The 24800-nt window shown below is 45.6% G+C and overlaps 2 protein-coding genes across 2 annotated transcripts in view; one reads left to right on the plus strand and one right to left on the minus strand.

Annotated features, from left to right (window-relative positions):
- LOC126518729 (uncharacterized) overlaps positions 1-3235 on the minus strand; it is a 65262-nt gene extending 62027 nt beyond the window's left edge. Inside the window, exon 1 of the mRNA XM_050168497.2 lies at positions 3156-3235. The gene's annotated coding sequence lies outside the window, so the exon portion shown is untranslated. The remainder of the gene's footprint in view (positions 1-3155) is intronic.
- The window catches only part of LOC126518708 (organic cation transporter protein-like), a 332875-nt gene that overhangs the window by 9658 nt on the left and 298417 nt on the right, over positions 1-24800 (plus strand). The window lies entirely within an intron of this gene.

Raw genomic sequence — 24800 nt, forward strand, 5'->3', positions numbered from 1 at the left:
TAAGAAGCAAGACGGGGTAGAATACCTATTCCATAAGGACATAGCGGGAACATTGACGAATTATACAGCATCATCTAGAAGGTAGCAGTAGTCGTAATCAAACTGAATAAGAGGTATAGATTAAAGGTAGTGCAAACCTACGCTCCAACGTCCAGTCACGACGATGAGTAAGTAGATCAGTTTTATGAAGATGTTGAATTAGCGATGAGAAAAGTGCAAACGCGGTATACAGTAGTAAAGGGTGACTTCAATGCAAAAGTGAGGGAAAAGCATGCGGGTGAACAGGCGATTGGCAACTGCGGTGTCGATTCTAAGAACGCTAGAGGAGAGATGCTGGTAGAATTCGAAGAAAGGAATAAGCTGAGAATAATTAACACCCTTTTCGGGAAACGTAGCAACAGAAAACGGACCTGGAAAAGCCGTAATGATGAAACAAGAAATGAAATTTATTTCCTACATTCAGCCGATCCCAGTATAGTGCAGGATGTAGACGTGTTAGATAGGGTAAAGTGTAGGTTAATGAGGGCCAGGATTCACCTTAATTTGAACAGTGGAAGAGGAAAATTGGTCAAGAAAGAACAGGTCAACTTAGAGGCAGTAAGGTTAAAAGCAGACAAATTTAGGCTGGTACTCGCAAACAAATATGCCGCCTTAGAATAGAGAGATGATGATGATAACATAGAGGTAATGAATGAAACGGTAACGAAGCTGGCTTCACAGGCAGCAATTGAACTAGGAGGCAAGGCACCAAGGCAACTAGTAGGCAAGCTCTCCCAAGTAGCAAAGGGCCTAGTAAAGAAACGACAAAGAATGAGAGTATCCAACTCAAGAGATAAGATAGAATTCGCGGAACTGTCAAAACTCATCAACAACAGGAAAATAACTGATATTAGAAATTATAACCTGAGAAAGACTGAAGAAGCCGTAAAAAATGGACGCAGACTGAAATCAGTGAGAAGGAAACTTGGCATAGGACAAACCAAGATGTATGCACTGAAAGATAAGCAGGCTAATATCATCAGCAACCTCGAAGGTATAATAAGAGCAGCGGAAGAGTTCTATAACGACCTTTACAGTACCCAGAGGACGCAGGAGTACTCTATTCGAAACAACAATCAACAGTATACAGAAACTTCTCCTGTAACTAGAAACGTGGTCAGAAGAGCCTTGAAAGGCAGATGATGCAATAACTGTCGATTTATTCAAAGATGGAGAAGACATAATGCAAGGAAAACTGCCGGCTCTCTATACAAATTGTCTAACGACTTCAAGGGTCCCAGAAAACTGGCACAATGCAAACATTATACTAATCCACAAAAAGGGCGACGTTCGAGAACTGGAAAATTAAAGGTCCAGCAGCTTACTCCCAGTATTATATAAAATATTTACCAATATAATCTCCAATAGAATAAGGGCAACATTGGACTTTAGTCAACCAAGGGAGCAGGCTGGCTTCAGGAAAGGATACTCTACAATAAATCACATCCACGTCATTAATGAGGTTATCGAGAAATCCGCAGAGTTAAATGGGCCTCTCTATATGGCTTTCATAGAATATAAAAAAGCATTTCATTCAGTAGAGATACCAGCAGTCATAGAGGCATTGCGTAATCAAGGCGTACAGACCGCTTATGAAATACCTTGCAAAATATCTACAGAGATTCCACAGCCACCTTAATTCTACACAAGTAGGAAGATACCTATAAAGAAAGGGTCAGACAAGGAGACACAATCTCTCCAATGCAATTCACTGCCTGCTTGGAAGAAGTATTCAAGCTATAAAACTGGGAAGGTTTAGGAGTAAGGATCGATGGCGAATACCTCAGCAACCTTCGGTTTGCGGATAACATTGCTCTATTCAGCTGCAACGCAGAAGAGTTACATCAAACGATTGAAGACCTTAACAGGGAGAGTGTAAGAGTGGGGCTGAAGATTAATACGTAGAACACAAAGATAATGATAAATAACCTGGCAAGGGAACAACATTTCAAGATCGCAAGTCAGCCTCTAGAATCTGTGGAGGAGTACGTTTACCTAGGTCAACTAATCACAGGGAACCCTGAAAATGAGAAGGAAATTCACAGAAGAATAAAAATGGGTTGGATCGCATACGGTAGACATCGTGAGCTCTTGACTGGGAGCTTACCGTTATCGTTGAAAAGCAAAGTATAAAATCAGTGCATTTTGCCGGTGCTGACATATGGCGCAGAGACTTGGAGACTGACAAAGAAGCTTGAGAACAAGTTAAGGACCACGCAAAGAGCGATGGAAGGAAGAATGCTAGGCATAACTTTAAGAGACAGAAAGAGAGCGGTTTGGATCAGAGAGCAAACGGCTATACACGATATTCTAATAGACATAAAGAGAAAGAAATGGCGCTGGGTAGGTCATGTAATGCGCAGATTAGATAACAGTTGGACCATTAGGTTGACAGAATGGGTGCCAAGAGAAGGGAAGCGCAGTAGAGGACGGCAAAAGACTACACGGTGCGTCGAAATTAGGATACTTGCGGGTGTTAGTTGGAATCGGTTGGCGCTGGACTGGGGTGATTAGAATCGCAGGGAGAAGCCTTCGTCGTGCAGTGGGCATGTGTGTATATATATATATATATATATATATATATATATATATATATATATATATATATATATATATATATATATATATAACAGAGGTAGAAGAAACAATTTGATGGTGTATGGCCTAAATGAACAAGACGGCAGTCTTGAAAACGACAGTCTCTTGAATGTGATGAAAAAAAGATGTTTCCAAGAAAAGGCTTGGACTTACTATTAATAACGAAGAAAGATGTCACAGCCTAGGAACGAAAAAAGAAAAAGTCCGCCAAGTAATCTTAAGGTTTTTGGACTATCGCGGTAAAAGTTCAGTGCTGAAAGAGTGCAAAAGCTTAAAGGGACAACGCTTTCTATAACAGAGGACTTTTCTTTGAAAGTTCGGGAGCTAAGAAAAAATTATGACAAAGCTCAAAAGCAGAACACGATCAGGACTCCAAAGTTAAACTGGTTTTTGATAACTTCAGCATAGATGGTGAAATTTTGCGTGGGCTGTGGAACAGGACAAACACTGTAAGCTAAAAAGAAGAGCAAATGACACGATAACCGTTGCCAATCACCACTCACCATCTTAAACCTTACCTGCCGCAGCGTTGTAAACAAAGTAGAACAGCTTGAAGGCATCCTTTGCTCGCTTGACCCCGATATTGCCGTATTGACGGAAACCTGGGTAAATGAAGATATATATGATAGCAAATTTGTCCCGATAAACTACAGAATCCACAACGCTCAGTTAGTAGAAACAATTCCCAATTTTGCCAACACAATAAATAATAGAAAACAAACCGACGCTTTATTCATAGATTTCAGTGAAGCATCGACAAAGTAGCCCACAGCAAATTACTTTACAAATTAAGTTTTATACTTAGAAACGATAAGCTATTAAAATGGATATAAGCGTACCTAACCAACCGTTTCCAATTCGTTAGGATAAACCAGACTTCCTTCACAACATTACCTGTTGCTTCTGGCGTTCCCCAGGGATCCGTGCTGGCTCCTCTTTTATTCTTGATTTATAGAAATGACAATGGCAATAACCTATTTGTCAAATTAAACTTTACGTGGATGACTGTATACTATATGGCGAAATTGACTCACCCCAAGATCAAATCAGGATAAACAGTGACTTTGGCAAAATAGTCGCCTGGTGCCATCAATGGCAAATGGCTATTAACTATGAAAAAACCGTCTTTATGAGAATAACACTAAGGCATAAGCCCCTTCTCTTCCAATATTTTGCCCAGAACACTCATATCTCCGAAGTATCTCACTGTAAATATCTCGGTATACAGATATCTCACAATCTTTCCTGGTCAAAACATACTGACATTGTAATGGCCAATTGTCTTCGCAAATTCTTAACACTCAGACGGTCGCTAAAATCCTCCACACCAGCTGTCCGGCTCCTGGCATATAATACAATAGTTCGTCCTACTTTAGAATATGCAATAATCATATGGGACCCCTACACAAAAACAAATATTGAAAAATTAGAAAGAATTCAAAAGAAAGCTGTCCGATTTATCTATAATTCTTGCGGTCGAGCTTTTAAAACATATCTCCTTAAACGTAGTGGATTCTCTTCAATTACAGAAAAGAATCGTGTTTCCCGATTAAAATTCTTTTTCAGCTAATGAATGGCCACTACCATGTTGATACCCCGCACATCTTAACACCTTTAAGTGGTTATGCTACTCGTGATAAACACTCCCTAGCAGTAACCCCGTTAACACCGCACAACTGCTTCAAATACTCGTATTTTACAAGAACGACACTTGATTGGAATAAACTTCCTGGTGAAGTCGTTACACTAAATTTTTTATCCCATTTTCAGGCGCGACTGCAATCCATGCCTGAACCGTACATAGTTTATTTGCTCCGTTTTTCATGCATTCTGTCCTTTTGCCATGTTGAATTCAAGCGTCGGCATGATTGCTTTAACTGTATATTTGTATGAATGTACTTGTATATTCCCACCCTGCTAAGATCTTGTAAAAGGTAGCAGTCTCTATAAATAAATAAATATATACAATGATCAAAATGACGTCATCATGCTGATAGGTCATCCAAAGTAGCTGCCGTCACAATCTTCCGTCCAGAAATTGCATCTCACAATTAGCAAGCACAACTGAAGGATCGCTAACACATATACGCGCTTTCTTCTTTATAACATAGGCATCTAACAGCTCCCGTGTGCGTCAATCCCTATGACGGAATAAAAGTTTTGTTTCATTTTCTTGAAGCGGGAAGCACATCATAGAGAAAGAGATTCAACACACCCATAGAGCCCCGCGGCCGAATTGACTGTAGCGCACCAAGTGGATGGGATTAACACCTTCCGGTTTCGGTTCTGGGCGCGCGCGTTTTGAACGCCACCTGGTACACACCACGCCGGCTTCGCTGATCAGTGCGGCATTTTTTTTTTCACTTCTACTGCTGAAGCACGTGCTGCCTTCACGCGGAATCGTTTTATTATTTAATATAAATGATTCCGAACGATCTTTACAACCCTCCACCGAATTTGCGTCTCGTGCCATTTCATAAATAAAACGCAAGACGTCTTCGGAAATGATGAAATGTTTATTTTGCTCTATATGAATGCTCGTTCCGGGCTTCTTGTGAATTCATCCAAAGTTGTGGCGCGAGGTAAGCAGCAGTCGCTGCCGTACGAAGCTCCCCCGGATGCCATCACATAAAAAAGAGTAAATACAGGCATGTATCATTTTGGTACATTGACCAAACAGGAATATTGCGTGTAGAGGGTAAACGTGCATACGTGGTAAATGAGCATTAGAGATAAATTCACTTTTACGTACATTTCGCAGCAAATAGACTCCTCAGAAACAATGGCATAAAATCTGAAGAAAACATCTTATTTTTAAGCATCCCTCCCTTCCCGGGCCTTATTTCGTGCACTATAAGAGCACAGATACACGTGTGACTGCGCGTTTCCAAAACAACTTGGCCTCAGTCGACGCGATGGTACACCAACTACACAGAGGCGGCCACAACACAGGCTCTCAGCCCGACCATGTTACACGCTCGCAGAATGCGTTCTAGTAGAACTCAAGACTAATTAGTGGGTGCAAAGCCTGTTTTCAGTCGCTCCGAAGACAGAATTGTCAAGTTGACCTCCACGGCGTTATCATTTACGCGTCCTGCCGGGGCAAGCAACATACTCCCGTGTTATCGCTCTCGGCAATCGCTCGTCACGTTTTCGACAAGTGTGAGTACCGAAAGAAGGTATATTTTGTTGCAGGCCCACAAAAAGCGTCACAAGCTTGTCCCACTAAAATTTAGTGCACGCAGAACTAACTCACCATGGCCGGCTTGCTTGCTTGCTAACAGCTTCAGAAGCCCAGGCGTGGCAAGCATGCCTTATAAGAATCCCAAAAAGTTACGAAATGAATTACAATAATTTTTCAGGTCAGAGAATGCGTCACGAACTTCTCCCAGTAAGATTCAGTACATGCAAAACTAACTGCGGCACGCAGCCGAGCTGCTTTTCGCTAACTGCGCCACTACGCCGAGCGCGGCCACTGTGCTTGAAAAGTAACCCAGAAAGTAACGAAATTAGTTACAGTAATATCTGGGGTCAGAGAAAGCGCCAAAACTTTTCCCGGTAAGATTCAGTACACGCGAAAATGCGTCACTCGGCCGAAGTGCTTTTCGTCACAAAGCCAGGTGGGGCGAGCGTGCCCAAAAACTACCGAAATAAGTTATAATAATGCTGAGTCTCATAGAAATTCTCGCATACATGTCCCAGTACGAGTAATTAATAAATATTAGCTACGCCTCGGCGGTGGAGCTGTTTGTCGATAACTGCGTCACTATATAGGTTCAATTTTGTGCAGTAAGCCTAAATGTGCTTGAAGTGCGTCACAGACTGTCAAACAATATTACTCACCTTGCTGTAGTCCAGTAGTTCAGGGGTGCCGTGTCGAAATGCAGAGAGGACGCAAGCAAACGCAGCGAGCCCAATAAACGGGCTGCATCCAAAAGAGACAAGCTTCACACGCGCAGCCGGCCTCGCTCGCTTCAGTGTCATGTCTGGCGAATGACGCATGCTTGTGAAGGCCCGTGGGCACGTCTGGCGTGCCGCTAGCTTGTTGCTAGGTGACACAAGAAAAAGAAGTCGCGAAGTGTAAGTTTATTTATACGCAAAACTTTTTAGGTTGAGCGGGAAACAATCAAAAATAAAACGTTGTCGGTAAGTTCATTTCACATTCTTTTTTTCCAATGCTCGCCTCAACTAACAGATGGGGTTGACACTAGGCTTGACGTGTTTCCTGTTGCCAGTTTTCGCCGAGTGCCTCCTCTTGTTGAATTTCTTTCTCTGTGAGCAGACCTTCTTTGTATCTTTTTCACAAGCCCTGCAATGTTTTGCTACGTGGGAATGCTTGTCAGATGGCCTATTCTTAAAATGTTCTTTTAGATTGATATTAATACAGCGTCCGGTCTGACCGACATAAACACATCCGCAGGAGAAAGGGAATTCCTAAACCACACCGCACGTGCAAGGAACGAACTGTTACCTGTGGCTTACATGGCAAACAAAAGGTCTACGGCTTGGAATCTTTTCAATCTTTCTCAGGACCTGGGCACACAAACGTGCCAAACAGACCCTCGGCAACGAAAAAGAAACTTCTTGGACTGGAAGGTGTCAGCAGGAAAGGCTACGCAATTTCTGTGGAATTCTGCATTTCCACTGCTGACCAAACGAACGAAGAAAACATCTGCGCCACTGGGAAAGGTTGTGTCTGAGGCAACTGCTGATCTACCGGTGCATGTGAACAGAGTACTACAACTTAGTCCAAAATTGTGCCAGCAACCTACGCTCTCCCCCACTGAGAAACTTGCCCTAGCTAGGACTATCTCCTTCCAAGCGCCGGAAGACGTCCGGCTGCGTTGCACTCGGGAATGCATCAAGTCGTCGACAGTGCTACAGGTAGGCCATGAATCTCAAGGAACCTAAAGCCAATGGTGGACTTTTTATCGTGATCCAAGTTGTGCCTACTATAGCCTGATCAAGAAGGGTCATTCGTGGTGGTTCCAGAGCCTGTGTACGTGGATAAGGCTAGTGCCGCGCTGAAAAATAACTTAATTCCTGCCCCAGTCAAGAGCGGCAGGGTTGGAAACCGTGCTTCAGCAATCATAGAGGACCTAAACCTTAGCCGCCTTCTTAGAAATGTAAAAATGCTACAGGGTCGGAACTTCGGCTCTTTTTATCTGTAGAAACTCATAAGCCGGACCTACCTTTTCGCTCAATAGTATCAGAAAGAGGAACTTCGCAATATGTTGTTTCTGGTTTCCTTCAGGAGCACCTCTCAAAACTGGAGGTTGTAGATCCGTTATTGATACGCCATTACACGGCAGTGGTGAGGTATTTACAGGATACAAACCCAGGCAGAAGCAATGCGTTCACCATAGATGTTGATAATTTGTTTTATGGAATACCCCAAACAGAACTTGTGATTGGTGTAAAGGAGTGCAATACGGAATATAATAACGAGCAGAAGTTCATTGTGCAGTGTGATGTCTCTGTGGAAGTCTTTTTGGAACTTTTGTCTACGTATTTGTCATCCACCTACGTTTCCTGGCGAGGACAGCTTTTCATTCAGAAGTCGGGGGTCCGTATTAGCTCTAGAGTATCACCAGACCTTAGCGACATCTTTCTGTCGAAGGTTCGAAAGTTGATAGGGTCATCAGTGACGACCTGGGTAAAATAGCTGTTGACCTTTTTTGCTATGTCGACGACTACCTGTCATTTGTCGACAGGGGAGCGCTGGAGGACCGGGTTCTTGACTCTTAGAAAGTATTTAAAAATCGGGGATAGGCCTGAGCTTCACAGTTAAACACCCTCATGCGAACGAGCTACAGTAATTAGATATTTGCGCGCGCTTTGACGTGGCTCATACCTGCTGGCTATTTCATCCTGGATCCATGAAAGCACCGTTAAGGTTTTCTTCAGGTAATTCTAAAACAGTAAAAACGCCATTGTTCTGTCTAGCATTGGTGCTGCCCTGATGAAATCATACGGCCACACAGTAGCGGAGAGTGTTGAACACCAAGTGGTTAGACTAAATACAGCTGGTTATCTGAGCTCTGTGGTAACAGCGGCTTGCGAAAAATTGATTGAGAAAGTTAAGTGTAACGTCACAGTTTGAACTCAAGACAACAACCAGGAGCGTAAGAGACATGCTGGGATCCCTTACCAGCATAAGGTGTCGCACACTTTGAACAACGTGGCGCAACGTTATGGGGTGAATGAAGCGTCTTCTGCACCTTTAAAAATGGCCCGTTTGTGTGCACAGGTCCTGAGAAAGATTTAAATAATTCCTAGGCATAGCCCTTTTGCTTTCCATGTAAGCCACAGGCCACAGTTCGTGCCTTGTATGTGCGGTGTGGTTTACGAATTCCCTTTCCCTGCGGCTGTGTTTATGTCGGTCAGACTGGACGCTCTATTAATATCCGTATAAAACAGCATTTTAAGAATAAGTCATCTGACGAGCATTCCCACGTAGCAAAATATTGCAGGGCTTGTGAAAAAAAGACAAAGAAGGTGTGCCTTCTGCTTCTAGAAAATTTCGAAAATTTTATTCCGTCATAAGGATGGTCGCACACGATAGCTGTTCAAGACCTATGTTATAAACAAGAAAGTACGTGTATGCGTTAGCGATCCTTCCATTGTGCTTCCTGATTGTGAGGTGCAATTTCTGGACGCAAGATTGTGACGCCAGCGATTTTGGATGACCTATCAGCATGATGACGTCACATATGTATGTCAACTTTCACCCCATAAAATTCAGTATGTGCCTGCGCGCATCCTGCCCATTTCTACTTCTGTTGTCCGTGTGTTTATAGAGCAGTAACCACCGTATTACAAGATGGACTTCAATGAACTAGCCCAACTTGCCGCTCTACTGAAGCCTGCAAGCAAAGAATGCGCCGACCAAAGACCTGATGACGCGATGCAGCCGTGATCCAACGCGAAGACCTAACTGCAACGTAAAACAAAGAACCACAGGCCTCGACATGCTTCTCGACGGCCACGCAGTCACCGCCTTAGTTGACACAGGAGCTCACTACTCCCTCATGATTGAACCCATAGCCACACAGTTGAAGGAAGACTGCACGGGAAGGCCCTCAAATCCAGATAGCTAGAAGGCACGTAATAACGCCAACTATAACCTTCATGTCAATAATTACGATTCATGAGTGGACCTACCTTGCCGCCTTCGTTATCCTCCAACAGTGTTCACGTGACGTCATTCTCTGCATGCACCTCCTGAACCAACAAAGCGCAATCATCGACCTGAAGTCAAAGGCGATAACGCTGTGGGTAGACGAAACGATACCCCGGAGAGCCCTCGTAGTCACCACGCCTTGAGTATGCTCAAATATCAAGTGAGCATCCCGTGTCGCTCCAGCATTGTTATTTCCGTCGACAATGAAACACCCGCAGACATAGAAGGCGTTATCGAGGGCGATCAACGCCTACTGCTCGATCGTGAAATTTGCGTCACAAGAGGGATCGCTCGACCGCATGGAGGGAAAGCGAGAGTGATGCTGACCAACTTCAGCCAGGAGTTCAAGCACGTCAACAAGAGAAGGACGATCGCATACATCGAGGGAATTGCAACCAGAAATGAGTTTGTCCTCTCGGATTCCGCCCGCCGAGTTTACCCCGACGGTAATAGTTCCCGAGCCGGACTTCGACAAAAATCCAAGTCTTCGCGGAAGCAAACAGCCACAGCTCAAAAATCTTTTCTGGCTAAACAAAGAATGCTTTTCGACGTCATCGATGGTTCAACGAACACCAGTTGTAAAGTATCGCATAGTAACCGAACAGTGCGCTGGAACACTCCGCCAGAGCCTTTACCGAGTTTCGACGTGAGAATCTGAAGCTAAAAGCCAACAAGTCGACGAAATGCTCCGCGACGACATCAACCAGCCGTCGAAAACCTCGTGGGTATGTCATGTAGTCTTGGTGAAGAAAAAGAACGGAACTCTGCGTTTCTACGTCGATTATTGTCGACTGAACAAGATCAAAAAGAAGGATGTATACCCCCTCCTACGGATAGACGACACATTGGATCGGCTCTGCAACGCTAAATACTTCTCGTCGATGGACCTCAAGACTGGCTACTGGCAAATAGAAGTCGACGAGAGTGATTGCGAAAAGACCGCCTTAATCACGGCAGACGGCCTCTATGAGTTCGTCATGCCATTCGGACTGTGCTCGGCGCCTGTAACTTTCCAGCGCGTCATGGACAAGTGTTCGCAGGATTGAAGTGGCGGACCAGCTTCTTTGTTTGGATGACGTCGTCGTCTTCGCTGAATATTTTCACGGTCACCTTAGGCGGCTTGCGACACTACTATAGGCCATCAAGTCATCAGGGTTCACTCTGAAGCCGGAAAAGTGCCGCTTCGCTTACGATGAGCTTCTGTTCCTGCGCCACGTCATCAGCAGATCTGGAGTCCACCCTGACCCGCAGAAGACAGCCGCCATCGCAAAGTTCCAGCAGCCCATCGAGAAGAAGGCAGTGCATATATTACTTGGCATGTATGCCTGCTACAGCCGCTTTGTCAAGGAGTTTTGACGCATTGCTGAGTCGCTGACACATCTAGGTAAATGTCATGTCGAGTTCAAGTGGGAAACGCCACAGGCGGACACATTTCAAGAACTCAAACGACGCCTGCAATCGCCACCAGTACTTGTTCACATCGACGAGGACGCCGATACCGAAATCCACACTGACGCCACTAGTCTAGGCCTTGGTGCCGTCCTACTCCAGAGGAAAGATGGACTTGAGCGGGTGTTAGCTTACGCCAGCCAGTCACTGTCAAAAGCGGAAGGCAATTATTCTACAACCGAAAAGGAATGCCTCGCCATCATTTGGGCTACAGTGAAATTACACCCTTACCTATATGGCAGGCCGTTGAAAGTCGCCAGCGACCATCACGCTTTGTGTTGGCTAGCGAATTTAAAGGACCCTTCAAGACGCCTGGCGCGGTCTAGCCCCAGACTGCAAGAATATGACGTCACTGTAAACTACAAGTCCCAACGAAAACACTCGGATGCCGATTGCCTATCATGCGCCCCCATGGCCCCATCGCCGCAAGATCACGAAGGTGATGACGCCTTCTTTGGAATAATAAGCGCGGAAGCCTTCGCTGAACAGCAATGAGTAGACCCGGAGCTACAAAGCCTCGTCGAGTATATGGAAGGCAACACCGACGTTGTCCCTAGGGCATTTAAGTGATGATTGTCTTCGTTCTCACTTCAAAACAACCTACTCGTAAAGAATAACTTCTCACTAGTCCGAGCCATTTACCTTCTTGTTCCCTCAGCGCTGCGTCCAGAAGTACTGCACGCCCTACATGATGTTCCGACCGCTGGGCACCTCGGATACTCCCGGACGCTATCGAGGATACAGGAAATGTATTACTGGCCGCGCCTGACCACCGACGTTGCCCGTTACGTCAAGACATGCCGAAACTGTCAGCAACGGAGGACACCGCTGACAAGGCTAGCAGGATTACCACAGCCGATCGAGCCTCCTTACCGATCATTTCAGCTAATCGGGATGGATTAGTTGGTACCATTTCCAACGTCAACATGTGGATATAGGTGGATCGTTGTGGCGACGGACTACGTCACCCACATCGCTGAAACGAAAGCTCTGCCAAAAGGTGGTGCAGCAGAAGTGGCGAAATTCGTCATCAAGAACATTCTGCTGTGACATGGCGCTCCAGAAGTCCTCATCACCGACACAGGAACGGCCTTTACAGTGGAGCTCACCCAAGATATTCTGCAATACAGCCAGACAAGCCACAGGAGAACTACGGGCTACCACCCGCAGACGAATGGTCTTACGGAACGCCTGAATAATATCCTCCCTGACATACTAGCAATGTACGTCGACGTGGAACGCAAGACCAGGAATGCCATCCTGCCGTACGTAACCTTCGTTTACAACTCGCCGGTGCAAGAAACAACACAGATCACTCCATTCAAGTTGGTTTACGGCAGGAACCTGACGACCACTGTCAACGCCATGTTGCCGCGCGTCACCGAGGAAGAGAATCTTGACATCGCCACCTATCTCCAGCGCGCCGAAGAAGCCCGCCCGCGTATTAAAAACCAGCAGAGGACCGTCAGCCGACACTGCAACCTTTGACGACGCTTCGTTGAGTACTATCCCGGCGGCCGCGTTTGTGTTTGGACCCAAATACGCCGACGAGGACTTAGCGCGAAGCGTTTACGCCACTATTTCGGACTCTACAAGATCATCCGACTCATTGACGCACTCGACTATGAGGTCATGCCAGACGGCATTTCGCTATAGCAGCGGCGCCGCTCACGACCTGAAATTGTCGACGTTGTGGAACTTAAGCCGTTCTACCAGTGAACTCTAGGAATTGGCGTATCTGACCTTTGGACTTTCTTTTTTTGGACTGCGTTACTTTGGATATTGTTTCTTTGATAAGTGTCCTTTTGTGTTTCGCTGTCCTGTTATGTTTGTAGCATTGGGACGATGCTTTTTGAGAGGGGGACAATGACGCATGGTCTCGTTTACCTTTTCCTGGTGAGCACTTTTCGCCGTCTAACAAAACTTATCTATTCAGCGGGGGCCGTGCCTGCATGTATCACAATTTTCGGCACTGTTCCAGAAATGGATCTCATTGCATGTATGCCTGAAACGAATGGTGTACAACAATAGAGAAAGAAATGTAGCAAGAGGGGACACTCGGCGAAAACTGGCAATAGGAAATACGTCACCCTAGTACTAAAGCCGGCCGTTTGCTGCGTGAGCATCGAAAAAAAAATTGTGAAATGAGGTTAATTCAAATTGTTTCATTTTTTTTTTATTGTTTGCCGGAAAAAGCAAAAATATCTGCATATAAATTAAATCAATCTTTGCGGCATACTTCCGTTGCCTAGCGAAAGCGAATCGGCGAATGACGAGCCAAATGCTCGCGTCATTCGTCAGACACGCCGCCGGAGCGAGCGAGACCGGCCGCGCATCTGAGCGTTGACCTGTTCGGTCACCCGTCTGCCTGTTTTTCTACTTTTGGATTTAACCTGGTTTGATGGGCTCCCGGCGAATTCTTGCGTTCCCTCTGAACTTCGACATGGCACCACAGCACTATTTAACTACGGCCAGGTGAGAAACTTTGTCGACAGTCTACGACGCATTTCAAGCAATTAGGCTTACGGCACGGCACCTAGGCTAGACTTGTGACGCAATTAACGAAAAACAGCGCGGCCGTCTTCTCGCTGTTAATTTGAATTAATGAATCGTACTGGGAGATGTTTGCGACGCTTTCTATGAGCCCCAATATTATTTTAACTTATTTCGGTAGTTTTTGGGCACGCTAGTCGCACAGGGTGCTTTGATGCAGTTTCTCGTGTACTGAATCTTACTGTGACAAGTTTTGGCGCTTTCTCTGACCAGCAACATTATTGTAACTAATTTTGTTACTTTTTGGGGTACTTTCAAGCGCAATGGGCGTGCCTGACGCTGTGACGCGGTTAGCGAAGACCAGCTCTGCCGTGGTGCGCCTTTAGGATTCGAACTTTAATGCACTCACAAGTTCGTGCCGCTTTCTCTGACGGCCAACATTGTTGAAAATATTTTCGGTACTTTTTTTGTTACTCATGAGGCACGCTTGCCGCGCCTGTCATGACGCAGCAAAAAGCAGCTCGGCCGTGGTGACGCAGTTGGGCGTGTACTGAATCCTACTGCGACAGGTTTGTGAGAATTTTTATGGCCCAGTAGCAATTGAAGCCTTCTTTCGGTACCCGCGCTTGTCAAAAACGCGACGAGCAATTTTCAAGAGTGATAACACGGGAGTGTGTAGCTTGCGCCGGCAGAACGTGCAAAAGATAACGCTAAGGAGCTCAAACGCTAGGAACTAGAGACTCGAAAATTCTGTCTTCGGAACGACAGGCACGCGTTTGGGTTGAGTGCGAGTAGAAGGAATTCGGCGAGCCTCCAGCATGGTCTGGTTGAGAGCCTGTGTTGTGGCCACCTCTGTGTATTCGTAGCGTACTATCGCGTCGGTTGTAGCAAAGTTCTGGAAACGCGCAGTAGCCCGTGTATTCGTGCTTTTAAGGGGCAGGAAGTAAGGCGCGAGAAAAGGGGAATGCATGGAAATAGAATGTTTTTCGTAGTATGTACGGTATTGTTTGGGATGAGTCGGGTATTTTCTACGCCGTGTGCGTAAAAGCGAACTGCCGTTCTTGGTAATGCTGCCCATTCACCACTGTCGCACGCTTCGCCTCTACACGCATTATTCTTACTTGTTAATACCAAAATGACGGGCTTGTAAATAAATTTTTTACAGCTGACGTCGGTCTGGTGGAGCTTCCTGCGGGAACTACTGCGGCTTACCTGGTGCCACAACGTTGTATGAATGCACAAGAAGCCCGCGACGAGCATTTGTATAAAATGAGAGAGAGAGAGAGAGAGAGAAGGGAAGACAGAAAGGCAGGGAGGTTAACTAGACTGAGTCCAGTTTGCTACCCTACACGTGGGGAGGGGAATGGGGAGTGAAAGAGGGAGAGAGAGAACTTAGGTGTAGGATGTCTACAGTCTGGCACTCAAGTCTGTTGCCCTCAGGTAGCGAAAAAGCGCTCGAACTGCTTTCTGGGCCAATGAACTATGAGGCCAGGCCCCCAAGGTCTTCGCTTCCGTAAATGGCCTGTCATCCAGTCTATTTAAGGCACACTGGAGAGTCTCGCGTTGATTATCGAAGCGAGAACAGTGGCACAGAAGGTGACTGATGGTCTCTTCACACTTGCACTTAGCGCACATTGGTGAATCCGCCATTCCAATACGATAGCTGTAGGAGTTGGTGAATGCTACTCCTACCCACAGCCGACACAGGAGTGTTGCGTCACGTCGTGGAAGGTTCGCTGGTAATGTAAGTTTCAGTGATGGGTCGAGGTAGTGTAAACGACACTTAGAGTTCTGAGGTGTATGCCAGCAACCTAACGTGATTGTACGAGCGAGACTGCGAAGCTCTCTTGCAGCGTCGACTCTGGATAAAGGTATGAGGAGTGTCGGTGAGCCAGCCTGGGCACGTCGGGCAGCGTCATCGGCGAGGTGATTACCAACGATGCCACAATGTCCCGGCAGCCACTGAAATATGATATTATGTCCTCTTTCAGAAGCGCAATGGCAGGTTTCGTGGATTTGTGACACCAGCTGTTCATAATTGCCACGTCGTAAACTTCTCAAGCTCTGGAGGGCTGCCTTCGAGTCACAAAATATTGCCCATTTGTTGGGCGGTTCTTTTTCAATGTATTCGACAGCAGCTCGAAGAGCGGCCAGTTCAGAGCCTGTAGATGTCGTTACGTGTGATGTCTTAAACTTGATGAGATTTCCTCATAGCGCAAGGCGTCTTACGTCTTTATGAAATTGCACGTGGCACATATTCCATGTAGGTTGTGAAGATCGTTCGCAATCAATTTTACTTATCAATAAAACCATTTCGCTCGAAGACCGCGCGCGGTTGTGCTATAGAAGAAAAAGAAAAAACCAGCTAAGCCGACGTTACGCGTACCAGCTAGTATTCAAAACGCGCGCGCACAAAACCGAAAGTGTGGTTAAGGTATTAACGCCAACGGCTTGGTGCGCTGCAGTCAATTCGGCCGCTGGGCTCTATGGGAGTGCCTGCTCTTGTGGTATTTCTTCCTCTATGGTAGAACTTTCTTGAAGACACGCGGGCACCAGCAGTTACTCTGAAACGTTCGATGGCTCGTGTATAAAATCCGGCGCAATTGACCGGCAGATGAGATTTGGACGACCGCCGACAGTGTTCGCCGCTCTTGCTGTGCTTTGAGTGTAACTAGCTTTTGTGGGCAGAAGTTCGCCCGATAAAACGCTAGTTACGCCATTCACAGTTTTCCTTTCTTTACCGTCATTACCACGCGACAATATGCCTCAATTCATTTTAATAGCTGAGTATTACCTACAAATCGGGACAGCTTGATACGCAGCTTTCTGTGGGATATTATATGGAAGACTTTGCGGAAATCGATAAGGATATATATTTGACCATTTTCATGAATATATTCCCCGATATCATGTGTAACCAGAGTGAGAATAAGAAGAAAGGAGTTAACCCAGGTGACTGATTTATATTTATCATTATGAGAAGCCAACAAACAAAGACACCAGGGTAACATAACGGAAATTGCTTCTACTTACCAATTGAATTAAAGCAATGATAAATTATTGGCCATGAAAGAGGATGAACAAACAACTTGCCGCAGGTAGGGAACGATCCCACGCATAATGCGAAGATGAGTGATAAAGCAGACTCCGTACTGAGTAGCTGCAGAGGGAGACCTATCCGAACACGTCCTTTGGGCAGCATCAGCTGTTCAATGGCGCTTGAGAATTCGTAGGTGGTAAACGCACACCGACGGTTTTAAATGCTTCAGCATTTCTATCCTTACCCAAAGGAAAAGCGGTCGCTCCGTCCGTCCTGTAAGACTGTCGCTTTCAACACAGCGGCCTAAGCAACGTGCAAATTCACCGGCGTGCTGTCTCTCGCTTCAACGCCAACAAATTCGCGGCGAGAACACCACGCTCACGGAGCTCTCAGCCCATGCCGCTTTCGCAGATCGCTTTCAAGATATGAGCCGTGCCATTTTTAACCGCAAATGGAGCACGGTTGATCAGTTTATAATGGTTCAGTGTACATTATTATTATTTAAGTCAGGGGGTTTTACATGCCAAAACCACCATATGAATATAACGCACCCGTAGTGGGGGACCCGGGAAGTTTGGACCACCAAGGGTTCTTTAACGTGCACCTAAATCTAAGCACACGGATGTTTTCGCCCGTATCGAGATGCGGCCGCCGCGGCCGGAATTCGTTCCCGCGACTTCGCGCTTGGCAACCCGCCATCATAGCCACTAATCAACCATGGCGGGTGATTAAGAGTAGCTAATGTTGCATATATTTCCTCCATTTGCTACTCATCCCTGGTCATTTCATCCCACGTGCACATCTGCTGCGGGCCATCTACAACATGAGTGCTCCTACTCGCTTCTTCTATACGCCGTCTCGTGCAGGTCTTACTTAACAGTTCGATGTTGCAACCGCGGTTGTCCGTTTCATGGTTCTTTCTCGGTCGTTCTCGCAACTATACCAAACACACCAGCATGCTACCCCGAAACACCACGCCAGTACTACGAAATGCTTACCCGTCCTTCAGATAAATCCCAGCAAAAACTCTGCGTACACTTTTTATTTGTTCTTTTTTTTGTGCAATTGCCAATTCGGTTCATGTAGAAGTGGTACATTTACTTTCTTGAACGCGTCAGTTTCGCTTTTTTTTTCTATACGTCAGTCGCTTCCCGGTCTGTTTATTTCGCTTTTATTTTTTGCCACGAACCTGTTTTTACAGCACGTATACACTCTTATGAAAAATAAAGTCACATTAATTTGGCTTTGCTCCGAAACAAGCTTCTGGCGCGAGGTATAGTTGCGCGCGCAGCTGTTTCGATGCGGTGCGAGCAGAGCCGGGATTTTGACATTCCATGCCTATTCCATTCCTTTTCGCGTTTCGTGCGTGATTAGAGCAGTACTTCGGCCGCGTAATCAAGTGGCTTTTGTTATCAATGTGCTCAGTCGCCCTTGAGAGACTGATAATAAATGTGACGCAGAAATGAGAGTAAGGAATAGCTACGAAGCCGCTAAATTAACCAGCTGTTGGTGGTCCTTCCGTATCGTTATCAAGGTGATGCGATGTGTCTTCGGGTTTGTGCCAGGCAAAGCAGTTAAAAATCATAATCAGAATTTATGATTAGAAGTTGGGCCACATCTCAAGTATTTAGTGTACAAAAGGCGGTTCCATTGTCAAAGACTGCGTCGGGACCTCGTATTGCTTTCAATCATCTTATACGAGGGCGTTCCGTTGTGACGTGGGTGGGAGCGCAGTCACGCGGCAGTTGTCAATTTTCGTAGGGTTTCTTTATTAGTCGGAAAAAAATTGTGTGCAATTATTATGTCGCTGAAAACACCGCAGTTAGATCTAATTTGGTGATGCCTACAAATGCCTCATTGACAGTTTGATAATTACGACAGTACGTCCTCATTTAGAAAATTAATTATAATTACCTAAATAAATCTGAGTAATTAAACAATTACTGGCGGCTACTCCACTGTACTGGAAACACTATGCACTAGGTATTCTTCGAGTAACACAGTCGCTCTTCTTTTGAGTCTTGGTGCATGATAATTGGGACACCCTGTATAAATAACTCGGTAACCGAAATGAGGGCAAGCCGGATTCAGCCAAAATCAGAATCAACAGCAGTCGCTCGCAGCAGCGCTCATACTCGGACTCGTAGAAAAAGATAAGAGCGAGATAGAGATAGCGAGGTGCTGCAGTTTCTCCGGAAAGGCGAAGCAGTATTAATGATAGCGGAGCATAAAACAATTTCACGAAGGAAGATTACACGACAGAGAGATGCAATATTCTTAGTGGTGCGAGAGGACTCCGGCTGTGAAACTGAACTGTCTCCTGTTACGAGGTCTTGTATAAATACTCAAATAGGGCCGTCACTTCACTGAACAATTCTTCGAGATCACACGAAGTTTCTTCAAGTGCAACTGTTATAAAAAGTTTATATATATTGTGGGCATTTGTAAGCTATACATTGTCATCTGCACATGATCATCACCATGTGGGGTTCATATGGGGTTCTTCTTCATCGCTTGTGGGGCTCGCTCTTGTGTGATCCGTGCTTTGGGCGTGGTCGGTTCGCCGCATCTCCGACGCGTAATAAACGTCGTGATAACTGCTACATCACAAGTGGTGGAGTGTGCTTTACGGTCCTCCGTCCTCTGACTCCCCGCTGAACCTCCTGGAGCTTCAATCAGGTCGCCGATTGTGTCAGCTGTCCTCCAGTATGTCACAGGACGAGCCAACGGGCACTTCTACTTCAACCATCTCGGCCTCGGCTACCCCAGCCTCTCCGTATTGGATTATCAGTGGGCACCAGCGTGATCCCCATCTGTGTGCTGGACTTCGCGGTGAAGACGTCGAGGATTGGTTGGACGACTACGACCGAGTGAGTTCGGCTAACCGTTGGGACGACGCGTCCAAGCTACGTCACGTCGCCTTTTATCTAACAGCAGTAGCGAAGACTTGGTTTTTAAACCATGAGGTTGATTTCACGAACTGGAGTGCTTTCAAACAGCAGCTCCGCCAAATCTTCGGCACACCGGCTGTTCGTTCCGCCCTCGCAATAAAGACGCTTGACACTCGAAAGCAACAACTCGGGGAATCCTCGTACATCGTACATCCTCGTACATCGAGGATGTGCTTGCTCTTTGTCGACGCGTGAACACGGCCATGACCGAATCAGACAGGGTTCGCCATATCCTCAAAGGCATCGGCGCTGTCGCTTTCAATGCCTTAGCCATCAAGAACCCCGCTACCGTCACTGATATTTATTTATTTATTTATTTACAAAATACTGCAGACCGGATCGGTCCAAGCAGGAGAGGGTACATACATTTGTTAGTAAGCACTATGCCTTAGGATCAGCAACAATGGGGAAGTTATAATTTACATCCAGAAAACATAATAACAAACTAAACAAGGTTACAAAGCAAATACAATTAGTGAGAGTACGTGCCCCAAACAAAGGTACATAGACAAAAAAGCACACTACGCACAGTTAATAAGTAATCATCATTTCTAACCATACATACAGATACTTATATACAGGCTCTCAAGAAGTTGAAGAAAGGAGAGGTGAGTCATGAGGCAGGGAATTCCAGTCGGATATTGTTTTAGGGAAAAATGAATGTTTGAAGTAACTCGTGCGGGCAAATATTGGCTTGATGCTATGGCTATGTTTATGTCGTGAGGGTCTGGTTGTGTCCCTTTCGAAGTAATCCTGTGGCTGAATGCCTAGCTTTTGAAAATACAAGGAGTGAAAAAAGCGCAGCCGGGCAGCCTTTCTTCTTTCAGCCAATGGCTCTAGGGCTGCCTGATGTAACATGGCGGACGGAGAGTCCCTTCGCTTATAGCGGTTATATATAAACCTTGCTGCTAATCTCTGGATTTTTTCTAGTTTATCTATGTTGATTGTGGTGTGTGGGTCCCATACTGTGCTGGCGTATTCAAGAGTAGGTCTAACAATTGATATGTAAGCTTGAAGTCTAAGTACGCTTGAAGAATTGCCTAATTTATATTTTAAGAAACCTAGCTTTCTTCTTGCAGAGGAGCAGATGTTGGATATATGGGATGACCATTTAAGATCAGATGTTAAAGTCACGCCCAGGTATCTGTATTCTTCCACTTGACTAATTATGTTGTCCCCAATGCCATACGTAAATTTCATTTTGTTGATCTTATTCGTAGCACATAAATAAACTGTTTTATCATAATTAATTGTCATATCCCACTTGTTACACCAGTCTGCAAGGAGCTGTAAGTTCGAATTTAGGACAAGTTGATCGGATACAGAATGAATGCTTTGAAGATAATGCAGTCATCGGCGAATAACCTGGCCGGCGTGCTTAGTTCCAGAATACCTAACTGGTCGTTAATATATATATTAAAATAGGCCCCAAGACTGAGCCCTGAGGAACACCAGAGTGAACATCTAAGAAGCGGGAGCAGTTGCCATCAATTTCCACATATTGTTTTCTATTTTGTAAAAATGACATAACCCAAGCGATGATACAGGAAGGGATACCCATTTCTTTCATTTTGGTTATTAATTTGGAGTGAGGAACCCTATCAAACGCCTTGGAGAAATCCACAAAACTTATATCTACCTGACCACCACTGTCGAGAGTTTTTGTTAGATTATGTACGGTATCAATTAGTTGTGTAGTAGTGGAAAAACGTTGCCCCAAGCCATGTTGCCTGTTGCTGATTATTTTATTCGTGTCTAAAAAGCTGTTAAGGTATTTGAGTATAATATGCTGTATTAGTTTGCAAGGAATAGAGGTGAGAGATATAGGGCGGTAATTATTGATTTCCGATGGATTTCCTTTCTTTAATACGGGTACAACACGCGCAACACGCCAGTCATGGGGTACGACGCCTGACTACAGATTTTTGAAAGATTACGACGAGAAATCTGGCCACAATTTCTGCATACCTTTTTAAGAATGCTGCGGGAATGTTATCAGGGCCGGGTGATTTTTTTGGATCCAATCGCAATAGAAGTTCGGTAACACCTTCCGAAGAGCTGGTAATGGTGCTTGCGCCATCACTAACTGACGTGTTATCAATCCTTGCATCAGCTCTGGAAAATATGCTTTGAAAATGGAGGTTGAACCTGTCTGCCATTTCCTTTTTGTCCGTGATAACTTCCCCGTCAACCATTACTTGGTCTAACTTTTTATTGTCCTTATTCGAAAGCTACTGCCACAATTTTCGAGGATTTTCCGTTGCAAAATGACCAAGTGTCTCCGAAAAATACCTGTCTCTTGTTTTTTGCAGTCTATGCTTGAGGGAGGCGCTTAATTCTGTAATTAGTGACGCATTTTTATTCTTTTTCTTCCTGCAACGCTTGATCTTCCGTTTTAATTGTATTAGTTCTCGGGTTAACCAAGGGTTTGTTCTCCCTAGTTTCTTTACTTTTTCCGGTACAAAGTTTCGTATGCAGTAATCGCAGAGGTATTTAAACCTCGCCCACACCGCATTTACGTAGTCCTCACAAAACGATAAGAGGGCATCTTGCAGAAAGTGCATAATGCGTGGGTTGTCTGCCGCGTCAAAATGCTTTACAGTTTGTAATTTTGGCGTGGACGTTCCCAGTTGGCGAGGGAGCATGCAGTTAAAGTAGACTAGTTTGTGATCAGAAATGCCCTCGTAAACTTCGGTAATACAATTTTTTATGCCTGCGGAACATAAAATGAGGTCTAGAATTGAGGAAGCTGAACTAGTTACGCGTGTAGGAGAGTGTACAGTCTGGACTAGATTATAAGCTAACAATATATCAAGTAATACTTCTGAACTATGCGCATCGGGGGGACTAAACGTCATGGTGCCCCAATCAATGTGGGGAAGATTAAAATCGCCTGCAATTATAATATTCTGATTTAAGCACGTTTCTAGATAATCATATAATTCCAGTAGATATACTGGTCCCGCCCCAGGAGGCCTATAGATACCAACAATAGTTATTTGGTTACCTGAGAACATCAGCCTACACGAAACGCTTTCATGAAAGGTGGAAACATCGGGCAAAAGGACAGAAGGCAATCTAGCCTTAACGAGAATCGCAATTCCGCCGCCCCTCGTGGCGCGGTCCTTTCTGTAGCATGTGTATGAAGGCGGTACGGCGCAGCTATCAGGAATGTCGGCATGAAGCCAAGTTTCAGATATAATCGTCACGTGTGGATCACAGAAGAGTAATAACTGTTCGAGCCGGTCTTGCTTGTTGCACAAACTTTGCGCATTCAAACATATTAGTCGAAGTGATTTTTCCACAACGCGTTCGGTGGTATCTGTTCATCAATCTTTGGACGTGTGGGCTGCTTTGTGCAGCAATACCCTGCAGTTTTTCTGCTCGTCCCACGCATAAATGTTACCATTTATATGCAGTTTGTTGTAGACGAGCTTTATTTTATGACCGGGGCGTTTTTCGCTCTTATAGGATTGCCAAAGCAGTTTCCTTATTTTGGCAGTTGCCTGCGAGTAGTCTTCAGATATTGACAATCCGGAATCTTTCAGTTTGTGGCCATTTGTAAGTACGGCTATTTTTTCGTTATAGTTGTAGAGCCGAAGAATAACAGGCCTTGGTTTATTATCGCGTTTTTTGCCAATTCTGTGTATACGTTCCAGAGAATCAATGTTCACTCCTAGCTTGTCCTTGCAAACGTCTTGAAGAAGCTTTTTTTCAAGATCGGACCGGGTTTCACTAGCATCTTCCTTTATTCCGAATACTACTAAGTTATTCCTACGGCTGCGGTCCTCAAAATCTATCAGTTGTTTTCCCTGTGCAGCCAGAACATTCTGTAAGTGCTGTACTGATTCCTCGAGCTTAAGTATCTTTTCATCGTTTGCCTTGGATATCGTGAGAGCTTCGTCTAGTTTGGATAGCTTTTCGTTAATTTCAGCAAGAGTAGCGTCGCGCTTTGAATCGGCAAGTTTCAGACTCTTTAATTCTGCCAAGATTGTGCTAAGTGTTGGTTCATTATCACCGCGAGGACCGGGATTCATTTCCACATCACCACATAACAGAAGTAAGAACACAGACCAACAATCATCAAGAATGCTTATGCAAGTCCGAGGGCACGGCAGCATCACAAGACCGTAACAACTGGTACGTAAGCAATGGTATGTATTGTGAAAACTGACCTGCACAGCGAGCAAAGCAAAATGTGACATGTTCCGATGAACGCTGCCGTGCCCTCTGAGCCCATGGGGGTTGATTGCAGCCTTTATAGGGGGATCCAGTGACGTCACTGCCCTGTGGTTCCAGTTTAGTGAGACGCTGATTGTCTTGTTGTAGTCCAGATAACTGTCAGAAGATGTCGCAGTTTCCCAAGCATTTCTTGATTGAAGGTTCCGCGGCGCCTGCTCTGTGGAAGCCGGGTGCGCAGAACATGGCAGCGGCCGGAAAAGAAGGAGCACCTGCACAACGAGCCAAGCAAAATGTGACATGTTCCAATGAACGCTGCCGTGCCCTCTGGAAAATACGCTTTGAAAATGGAGGTTGAACCTGTCTGCCATTTACTTTTTGTCCGTGACAATCAGCGTCTCACTATCAGGATCCCCCTATAAAGGGGCCGCCATATCGTCGCTACCTGCCAGCGCCTCGACGAACTCGAATCAGTACGGTTGCAGCCAGACACCACTGCAACCACTACCGCCGACGACCCCACGTTAAGAGCAATGATCCGCGCAATAATTCGCGAAGAGCTACAGTATCTTGGCTTCGCCGCAGGGCCTATGCCTTCTCATGTATCGGATACCAATCTGCGAGACGTTGTCAAGGAGGAATTGGCGTCCATGTCTGGCGCAGCGTACACGGACCCTCTAACCCCTCGGGCCCCACCAACGTACTCACAAGTAGCCGCTATTACTCCAGTCATCGTTCCACCGATGCCTCAAAAACCAACGCCGGCCCACATGGCTTCCCTGACTACCAGCGCACCAACCCAAACCACCTATCCGCAGTGGCGTCCTCCTCGTCCCATCTGCTACTACTGCGGCTATCGTGGCCATAT

The sequence above is a fragment of the Dermacentor andersoni genome, chromosome 1 (genome assembly GCF_023375885.2).
Source record: "Dermacentor andersoni chromosome 1, qqDerAnde1_hic_scaffold, whole genome shotgun sequence".
Classification (NCBI taxonomy): domain Eukaryota; kingdom Metazoa; phylum Arthropoda; class Arachnida; order Ixodida; family Ixodidae; genus Dermacentor; species Dermacentor andersoni.